Source organism: Mirounga angustirostris, unplaced genomic scaffold, assembly GCF_029215605.1.
Source record: "Mirounga angustirostris isolate CCGP_5_RB_7025 unplaced genomic scaffold, mMirAng1.0.hap1 SCAF_4, whole genome shotgun sequence".
Classification (NCBI taxonomy): domain Eukaryota; kingdom Metazoa; phylum Chordata; class Mammalia; order Carnivora; family Phocidae; genus Mirounga; species Mirounga angustirostris.
In genome coordinates this window covers 34,320,709-34,331,152 of record NW_026991712.1, presented here as the reverse complement: position 1 = coordinate 34,331,152, position 10,444 = coordinate 34,320,709, and the positions used below count along the sequence as shown (strand labels likewise).

Genomic DNA, 10,444 nt, shown 5'->3' with positions numbered 1-10,444 from the left:
TATTTTACTATATTCAAAACTTTTTAGGGATTTGACCTTTGATTTCTAAAACTCAAGGTAATATTGGTATGATAATAGTGCTTATTAATCAGGGCTCAAAATAGCTATGGTATTTCATTTCTTAATCTGGCATTTTCTCGAACCTAAAAAGTACACAAGAAAGTCCACGCATGACCATGGCCAGGTCTTGGTCTACTTCTCTGAGTCTCTTGCTAGGGTGACTACTGACCAGAACCCTTAGATCTACCCAGGCAAGAGGAGCCCCTGTCCTGGGTCCTGTTCTCTGTGCCCCTTCTCACTGGCCAAGGAATCCACAGGGCCAAGGGACCAACCTATCCAGAGTCCATGCCCTTCCCCCAGATCCCAGAATTTCCTGCTCCAAATGGCCCAAACCAACTCTAGGGCCTATGCAGGGCCTCTCTTCTGGGCCATCCTCTGGAGCCACTGCAGTGCTCAGGCCTGAGGGTGACCTGGGGCACTGATTGCAGGTGCATGTGGCCGAAGCTTGGCCCTGCGCCCTGGTGTCAGTCTCTATCCTGAAAGGCCCCTCCAGGTGTGTGCTGAGCAGGTCGTGGGAGGAGAAGGGGCCAGGAGGGAGCCCTGCCCACGTTCCACACTCCAGTGCAAACGCCAAAAAACCTGACCATTCTGACTTCAATCCTGGACTTTCCACTGGAAAGTGAATTGTCAGTGTAGAGAGACAAACTATACACTAATGAATGGTTTATGGGTTTAATAGTTGGTAGATTCTTGCATATGCACAATCTGGGCCTCCATTTGTACTCTTGGCCCAAGCCCTGCAAACGTTAAAGGTACACCAGGGACTGAGAGTGGAATGTCCCTTCTGCAGTCTTTGTGAGGGGAAGCGTTCTGAGGGGAGCAATAAAGAGGATGTACAAATGCAGTGTGTGCCCGGAAACACTTGGTCTGACCCCTCAGGGGGCATCGGGAGGAATTTATGCTCTGCAGTTTCACCAGCTAATAACTACTGTTTCTGGTGCTTCCTTCTAACCTATAAACCCTTCTCCTTACATGTTCTCAGTAGTGCCTGCTGTAAAATGGGCTAGCCTCACAGCAGACCCAGAAGTTCAAGGAAATGCGAGCATTCCTGACTTAAAATAATCTGACAAAAATATTCTTTCATTTATTGGGAGATGTTAAAATGCATACAAACAGATTCTTTGATATGAACATTACATTTCATTGATATATATAGTGTGGGTGTTTGGTTATATTGCTGAGGGAAGTCTGGTTTTAAAAATCTGGGAAGCTTTTTGTTTTGTGCTTCTGAGAAAGAGCTTCTGGAGCCGTGTTCCAGCTTCCCCTCAAAAACAACACTGGTTTAGGGATACCTGGGTGGCTCCGTTGGTTAAGCGTCTGACTCTTGACCTCAGCTCAAGTCTTGATCTCAGGATCATGAGTTCAAGCCCCGCGTTGGGCTCCACACTGAGCATGGAGCCTACTTAAGAAAAAAAAAAAAACACTGATTTAAACTACCACCTGCTCAACCGCCTTTGAAAGCTTTATCTCCAGGCCTGGCTTCTCTCCTGAGGGGTGCTCCATGTAGCCACTCGCCCAGCCAACACCTCTGTCTAGCTCCCCACCCTCGACATGGAATAGTTTGTATTAGTATCCTGTGGCTGTTAAAACAGATTAGCGCATACCTAGTGGCTTAAAACAAAGGAATTTAGTCTCTCACAGCTGTGGAGGCCAGAAGTCTGAAGTCAAGGTGTCAGCTGGGCCATGCTCACTCTGAAGGCTCTAGGGGAGGATCCTTCCTTGCCTCTTCCAGCTTCTGGTAGCTCCGGGCATTCCTTGGCTTGTGACTATAAGGAATCCAATCTCTGCCTCCATCTTCACATGGCCTTCTCTCCTCCCCTGTATGTCTCAGATTTCCCTCTGCCTTTCTCTTATAAGAACACCTGCCATTGGATTTAAGGCCCATTCTAAATCTAGGATAATCTTATCTCAAGATCCTTAATTACATCTGCAAAGACCCTTCTTCCAAGTAAGTTTACATTCACAGGTTCACAGGTTATGGTTGGACAAAGGATATGTCCAAGTGGATAACCCACTATTCAACTCACTACATAATTCATTGCATTCCATCAAAACCAGTTTCTTCTGCCGGATCTGTCTGAGGGTAGGGAGGAGCAGGTACCCGCATTTCCAAAGTTGACATGGGAAGCCTTCCTAGACCATCCTCTGTTTTCTCCCTCATAGCCAGTCTGTCACCAAGGGCTGTCAATTCACTCCTCCTACCTCTGGAATCCATCTTCTCCCCTCTGGTGCCCACTGCCACCCTCAATGACCTTCTTTCTGTTTTTCAAACTCCGACCTCAGTGCCTTTGCATGAACTCTTGCCTCTCTCTGGAAGTTTCCATCCCTCAAGCTTCACAGGCAGGCTTGCTCTTTTCACAGAATTCTTAGGTCAAGTGTTACAGCTTCTGAGAGGGCTTCCCACCTCCCCACCATGGGCCTCAAATAAATTCCAGTGATTCTATCATGTCACTCTGCTTTATTCTTCCAAAACCACACACATACACAATAAATTCCATCAGGACAGAGTTGTCTATTTGTTACCTCTGCCTCCCTGGTCAAAAACAGTGACTTGTGCATATGTGTTATCTCTACTTACTGCTTCTTCAGATGTCAGCATGAATCTATTCACCACCTCTTTCCTCAGAAACCTCTCTCAAGGTCATCAGTTTGCCAAATCCAACTCCAATGTACCACTTAGCAAACATGTTATTGTTCTCTCTGCGATATTTTACACCTGCATTTCCTCCTCCCTGATACTTTCACCTCCTTGACCCTCTAAGGAGGGTGAATATATCATTTGTCTTCCAAACTGGGCCATTGCTTAAAGTGACAAAGGGCACTAATGAATTATTATGCCAGGCTAACTGTCATAAACCAAGAATCTCCCAGGCAAACTCAGACGTATGGTCTCCCTCCTTCCAAGACCTCCCTTTCCCTTCTCTTGGCGGCCTGTCCTCAGACTCCTTCTCCTCCATCTACTCTTTAAATGTGTCCCGGACCCTCCTCTGTTGTCATGCTACCCCACTCCCTGTGTGACCTTATCACCCACGACTCAATCCCCATCTGTCTACAGTGTCTTGATTCCTATACTCCATGTACAAACCCAACTGTGGACCAGAAGTCTCTTACCTAGATGTCCTCGAGGAAACACTGCATCGACATCTCAAACCAAATTCATTATCTTCAACCTCACACATGTTCTCTTGCTGTTGATGAATGGTAAGTGGGGGAGCATGGAGGAAGGGGTGGTTAAGAGCATAGGTTCTAGAGTTATGGCTGCCTGGGTCCAAAGCCACATCCCAGCCATGATGCGAGAGCCATTATTTAACCTTTCCAGGCCTCAGTTTCCTTACCTGTAAAATGGAGATAAAGGCATCTACCTCATAAGTTGGTTGTGGGGATTCAATGAGACAGTAATGCCAACGGCAGATATTTATGGGGGCACCACATGAGCTGGGCACTTCTGTGTAGCTCCCATGTATTATTTCATTGAATCTGCACAACAGCCTAGTGAGGTAAGTGCCATTATTTATTATTATAAGCTCCAGGCCCATGTGGGGTTTGAACTCATGACCCCAAGATCAAGAGTCACATGCTCTACCGACTAAGGCAGCCAGGCACTGGGGTAAGTGTCCTTATGGTGACTCCTTCATGTTCTCTGTGTGCAAAGTGCTTAGCACAGTATCCAGTATATAATAAGTGCCCAGAAGGGGGTGCCTGGGTGGCTCAGTCGGTTGAGTGTCTGCCTTCGGCTCAGGTCATGATCCCAGGGTCCTGGGATGGAGCCCCGCATCAGGCTCCCTGCTCAGCGGGGAGCCTGTTACTCCCTCTCCCTCTGCCCTCCCACCCTACACACTTGTGCTCTCTCTCTCAAATAAATAAATAAAATCTTAAAAAAAAAAAAAAATAAGTGCTCAGCAAATTGTTTCCACCCTCTATCCAGTCCGCCAAACCATCTGCCCAGGAGGAGGCCTTTTTTCCTCATGCTTCCTCATGCTATGCCTATCAAGTCCTGTCACCTACATTTTAAAGTGCTCTGTGCTTTCCCAGAATTTACTTATTTAATTATTATTCTATATTCCTAGTTCATTGTCCAATGTGTCTTGATATTGAGAAATCAATGACCAGGGTACCAGTTGTGAATGGAAAGACCCAGATCTCTGCCTCTAGTTTGAGGCTTTTCCTTCCAAACCTCTCTTCTGCTCGCTTTCTTGGAACCTTGCTGCATTGCCGTAAAAACGAGTTCAGCCCCACGTGCTGGGGGACAAGAATGCATGGAGCAGGGAAGAGGCAGCCCAGCAGAGGCCACCCTAACCCAACAGCGTCCAGCCAAGCTAGCAGCCGGCCACCGACACGTGAGTGGACCTGGCCCACACCGGAAGAACCACCCAGCCGAGCCCAGAGCAAGCTGCGGACCTACAGAAAGGTAAGCTAAGTAAAAAGCTGTTATCTTCAGCCACTACGTTTTGGAATTGCTTGTTATACAGGGAAAGCTAACTGATACACTTAGATACAGGAGTTTCAGCTGCTGTAACAAGATGCCCCAGGCTGGGCGGCTTAAACAACCAAAATTTGTTTTCTCATGGCTCAATATGCCAGAAGTCCAAGAGCAAGGTACCAGCAGAGTTGGTTTGTGGTGAGACCTGTGTTCCTGACTTGCTGTGGCTTCACATGCTGTTTACTCTGTGCAAGCCCACAAAAAGGACAGAGATCTCTGGTGACTCTCCCTCTTCTTACAAGGACATCAGTCCTATCAGATTAGGGCCCTGCACGCATAACCGTATTCACCCTTAATTACCTCCTAGCAGCCCCACCTCCATATACAGTCACACTGGAGGTTGGGCTTCGACATATGAATTTGGGGGGCACACAATTCAGTCCATAAAAGGTATCAATCACCAAGCAGAAGCAGGGACCCTAAGAACTGCCAAGATCACTTGAAGGTAGCATGAGAGTGCAGAGGAGACTCATAAACTAAGGACAAACTCAGGGTACCCACAGCACTCCTGGGGCCAGCAGAGGATGAGGGACCCCTGAGGGGACGGAGCAGGGAAGGTAGAGGAAGTACGAGGAGAAGCAAGCGTATGTTAAGGAGGCACTGAAGTAAAGCTATTCCACAAAAGAGGAAAGGATCAACAAAGTCAAGTGCAGTAGGCAGAAGTCAGGGACTGAGAAGTGCCCACTGACCTCGGCCAGCTCCTTGGTGATGGCAATAAATGTCAGAATCATGGTAGGGCCAGACGCCACATCGGGGTGGACTGAGGAACAAACGGGAGATAAAGAAATGAGTGAGCCGATAAAGCAAGCTTCTGAGAAGTTTGGATGAGAAGAAACAAGAGAAATCTGGAACATAGGATCAAGAAGAGGTTTCTAGGATGGAGGGACTTGTGCAGCTTTACAGGCCAAGAGCAATGAGCTAGAAGCGGGGAGAGGCTCATAATGACGGAACAAGGTCTGGAGGGGGCCGAGGGGGAAGGACCAAGAGCTAGCCCTTGTCATTAGCATTTGCTCCGGGCCAAGACTGTGCCGAGCCATCTGTGGGGTTTATCTCACTGAATCCTTCCATCAGCTCTATGAGGTAAAGGCAAGTACTATCCCATGTCACTGATGGGGAAGCTGAGGCATCGAGGAGATGAGGAGACCTAGTCAAGATCACACAGCCAGGAAGTGATATAAATGGGATTTGGACCCTGGTGACCTGACTTCATAGGCTGGGGGGATCTGACCTGGATTTTGGCCTGCTTCTAAAATTAACAGGAAAGCAGGAGGGATGGTGGTAGCAGACTCGGTAGGGGGCAAGAATTTGATGGTGATCATGTGTTCCCAGTGGCCTCAATTTTGTTTTGCGGTCGCAGACAAGGAGCTAAGCGCTATACCTGGGGTCGGGAGGGAGCTCGGGCCGGCAGAGGAGCAGCTTGAAGTCAAGGAGCCTCAGGGCTGCTCCCCAGGCTGCCAAGTGAGGCTGAATTGGGAGTCTGAGTTTGTAGTGATGCCAACGCTGTGGGGGTTGTGTTTCTCCGGGGAGGGGAGGAGAGGGCGCACTGGCCCCCCAACCAGGGTAGGAGGCTTGCCAAGGGGGTGCCGCCAAAGGGTGAGGGAAAGGGCCGTGGCTATTGGTGAGAGTCGGTGGTGCCTTTGAAGGCACGGGAGGGCTGAGCTCCACCCCACAGCAATTACACCAGAGTCTCCGGAACTGGGGTGCAGCTCTGCTTAGTCGCAGTCCCCAATGGGGGCTCTGATTCCAATCCAGCACGGAGTGCAGGCTGAGTCCGGGAGGGTAGGGAGTAAGAGGTGTACAAGGCAGAGGAAGGGAGTGAAGGAAGGTGGAAATGGGGGGGGGGGGGGGGAGGAGGACACCTCAAGGTCAGAATTGTCCTGCTTGGAGGGCTAGGAGGGCTGGGAGAGGTTCCACACCGTCTTCCACACCCATATTCTTGTGGCCAAAACTGAATAGAATTGTCTCTGGCCTTTCCCTTCATCCTCAGAGCAGAGAGCTCCGAGGCGCTGAACGAGGGCAGGCCTCAGGAGCTGCCTGAATGGGATTTTCTTCCCGTACGACCAACACAGCCCTGGAAGAGCCACCAAGGAGTGACATCAGGAGTGGGTTATCTGTAGATCTGGTATCTTCCACAGCTGAGGGACTTTTCAGGGCAAGGAACAGTGGGGATTTGTTTAGGATGACTGAAAATGGGAGAAACATGTTCGTTTTAGCCAACCAATATTTTTCGAGCTCCAATATGTACCAGGCAGTATCTAAACATGACAGGTAATATGATCTTGTATGGCATTTCCCAAAGCATTCTCTGGGATGGTAACAGTGTCCCTTTTAAAAAGGGGGTGGGATCCAAGTGCAAATAAGTTCGGGACACATTAGGTTAGAGAGAGTTAAACAGATTTACTCCCTGCAGGACTTCTCAGAGCCTTTCATCTGTCAACACGGTCTGAGTCTCTCCCAGAAGTGGAGATGCTAGCATCTCCCTAGGAGGCTTGACCCAGGTCTCTTTCATTCCTGGCAGACCTAGGGGAATGAATGATTCATGGAACATGCTTTGAGAAGTGTAACGTGGTGGCAAAGAGCTCAGCTTTGAAGTCCTAAGACCTGGCTCCCAGCACAGGCCGTGCTGCGTGTGACCTTAGGCAAGTGCCTATGTCCATTTTCCCATCTGTAAACTAGAGCTCCTTGTGTCTCCCTCACAAAATTGTTGTCAGAAGTAAATAATGCCCATGAAGCACTGGGCGCAGTGCCCGGCACACAGAAACCACTCATTAAAAGGGCTCTGGGCTGGTGGGGGAGATCCTTGTGTCTGTACTAAAATCCTGGGACACATTGGCCTGAAAAACTCTGGTTGGGGACCAGGGGTCAGAGTTTCCATCTTCTACCAAGTTACGCAAGATTCAAATGGCTTTCAAAGCCTGTGACATGACCAAAGAAAGAAGCGTTAAAGGGGATGGGGGCAGGGAGGAAGGCAGGCAAGGGACAGGGAGTGGGAAGGACAGATACTTCTGTTTCCATTCGTGCCGGAAGAAAGAGACTCTAGGAGTCAGCTGGTGGTGGGCTGATTTGGCTTCTTGCAGAGGGTGGCGACAGGGAGGGGATTGGCCAGCCACCACACCTGCCCCCAGGGCCCCAGGATTGTGACATTCAGAGTGGGCACACAGGAAGCCTCCCCAGGCCAGGCAGGTGCTGAACAGCTGTGGGACTTGGCCTCATCCCAGCGGTGTCCTTCCCGGAGGTGGACACTTCGAGAAGATTACCAGAAAAGCTCCACAGCCCTGCTTCTGGCTGACGTCAGTGCCCCTGGAAGATGTTGGGTTTGAGGGATTTCTACCTCAAAGGACGACTGGGAAAAGGATGTCCCTCTCCCAAGTGCTCTGTCCCATTTCTCTGGGGCCCTGCGGAAGTGGGAACAGATGGTGGTGTGTAGGGAGTAGGCATCTGAACTGGGGGACATTGAATAAGGACATCCCCACCCTGGGACTGGGGTGCTGCTCCAGAGACACTGGGGGGGGGGTGCACCCAGCTCCCTGAGGTCCCAGACCCCACCTCTTCACTCTGGCCCCTAGAAACCAGCCCCCATGGCTTTCATGACACAGGAAATACCTAGCTGTATGTACACTTGAGAGCATCTACCTTCATATTCATTAGGTCTCTGCATTCTCCTCACCTCTGGGGTGGGGGACGGGAGAAGATTCGCCAGCAAACACCTACCAGTAACTGTGATCTCCATTTTACAAGTCTCAGAGGTCAGGCATCCTGCCCAAGGTCAACAGCCACACCAGGATCTGAACCCACATTCTGTTCAACACCAAGGCTTTCTCTAATTAGGAGGGATGTGCAGGGATCTCCAGTTTAACCTCTGGCTATGTCCTGGTTTACTGGGAAAAAAACATATGTATAAATCAGTAGAACATCTCTGATGGAAAGAACGCTAATCTTGTTTTTTGTCTTTCCTAAGGAAAAAAAAAAATTGCAGAGCCCTGGTGCACAGAGCTCTATCAGCCTCTGACCAGGAGCTAACGGTTTTTCCAGGAGAATACCCCATCATCACCAGACAATTCAGACAGGCCTCCCTCCCCTGGCTTCTGGGCTGCCCCCCAACACTCCCCTAGTCTCTTTTTCTAGCCAGGGTGGGGCCTCTGGGGCTCATGGCCTTGGGCCCAGAACTCGCCTCGCCTCCTTTCTTGGCAGCTGCTAGGCATCTCCACAGTTTTTGGCCTAGTAAAACCCTTTTTTGCCTGCCCAGGGGAGAGTTTTGATTGGCTTCAGCTGGATGACCTCATCCTCTCCAGAATCTGGGGGTGTTCCCATTTTCCACTGCTCCACCTTCATCCAAGGAGTTCCCTCTAGCCATCTTTTCTCTAAAAGCCGCCCCCACCCCAAATTGCCCAGGCTCTGGACTCCCCTAGCCTCAGTTGGGAAGGCAAGTGTGTGCTCTGGATACCTGCTCACCCCCCAGCCAGGCGCTCAGCGCTGTCTGGGCTGCCCCCCACCTCCCCCGGCTCTGCCCAAGCCCCTCCTGCGCATTCCCTCTGCCCTCACAGTCTGCTTTCCCATCCATGGGCCTCTGCTCAATTTCCAGGGCGCAGGGGAAGCTGCATTATTTTAAATGATCATATTACCCTTGTGGCTGCCCTTTTCATGTTACAGTATCTCACTTAATCTTCACAATAATCCCGTGATATAAGGAGTCCCCAGTTTGCCAATGAAAAAATGGGAGACTTAGAGAATCAATGTGACCCACTCAAGACGAGCTATTAGTGTGGATGGAGTGAGGAGCCACACACAGGCATGTCCATCCCAAAGCCACGACACGGTGCTTGTCACATTGAGAGATGCTGCTGGCTGGGCCCACACGAGCGACCCTGCCTGCCACACATCTGGCTTCCCTGGAAGGATCAACAACAAATCCCATTGGCTCTCCCTTCCAAACACTCCAGAATGTGACCACCTATAGCACAGCCCGCGGCTGAGCCACCTCTGCCTCCCACCTGGATTCACTGAGATCCCCATCTAAAGGGTCTCTTGCTCTGCCTTCACCCTCCCTGGTCATTCTCCACAGAGCAGCCAGAGTGGTTCTTTAAGCTGTTTTCTTTGATCACGTCTCTCCTCTGCTCAGAGCCTTCCAATGGCTCATGTCTCACTCAGAGTCAAAGCCAAAATCCCCACGGTGGCCCAGAAGGGCCTCCATACCTGCAGTCCCATTATCCCCCCACACACGATCTCTGACTTCACGTCTCACTGTTCTCACTGTTCTCACTGTTATACCAGCCTCCTTGCTTGTCCTTCAACACAGACAGCAAGCTCCTGCCTCAGGGCCTTTGCACTTGCTGTTTCTGCTAGTGACAGCTTCATCCACCTTGAGGGGTCGAGACCCCGGAAAAGGGTGAACTGGATCCCAATATTACCCAAGTCAGGTTTGACGCACTGCTGTTCAGAGTTGATGATCTTCTGGTGAGAGAACCAAGACAAAGTCTAATTGAGAGTTATACTAATGGTGCTTTTTAAATTAAAATGAAAAAAAAAAATAGGAAGGTGCAGGTACTCAAATCATGATGAATTGTTGAGCACTTTGCCTACCTTCCTTCCTCCTGCACCTCCTCCCCTGTGTCTGTGGCATCCGCAGCCTTCCCTGCTTGGCACACAGAGTGACAGGTGTAGGCTGTCATTGTGAGAACTGGAAAATGCGGTGTGTCGGGCTCATTAGCATGCAAACAGCAGTGCCCTTTCTCTTCTCCAGAGGAAGGGCTGGATGGGTCGGAGGGGCACCAGCGGGAACTGTGCTTCCTGCAGAGGTGGATGGTGGAAAGGGGGATAGTCCTTTATTAGAGCAAACGTCCATCAGTGTCTACATGGAAAAAAAAGACTTGCGCTCTCAGCATGTTCCTCGAGGGGAAAGCACAG

The 10,444-nt window shown here is 50.1% G+C and overlaps 1 long non-coding RNA gene across 3 annotated transcripts in view; it reads right to left on the bottom strand.

Moving 5' to 3' along the window:
- LOC123858828 (uncharacterized) overlaps nucleotides 1-10,444 on the bottom strand; it is a 35,501-nt gene that overhangs the window by 6,374 nt on the left and 18,683 nt on the right. For 2 of the 3 annotated variants that reach the window (XR_006794244.2, XR_010410566.1), the window contains exons 2-4: nucleotides 10,121-10,327; nucleotides 9,949-9,991; nucleotides 8,252-8,418 (exon numbers count right to left, since the gene is read on the bottom strand). This is a non-coding gene — a long non-coding RNA (uncharacterized LOC123858828). Of the gene's footprint in view, nucleotides 1-1,352; nucleotides 3,396-8,251; nucleotides 8,419-9,948; nucleotides 9,992-10,120; nucleotides 10,328-10,444 lie in introns of all 3 variants that reach the window. The other variant, XR_010410565.1, reaches the window with a different exon arrangement.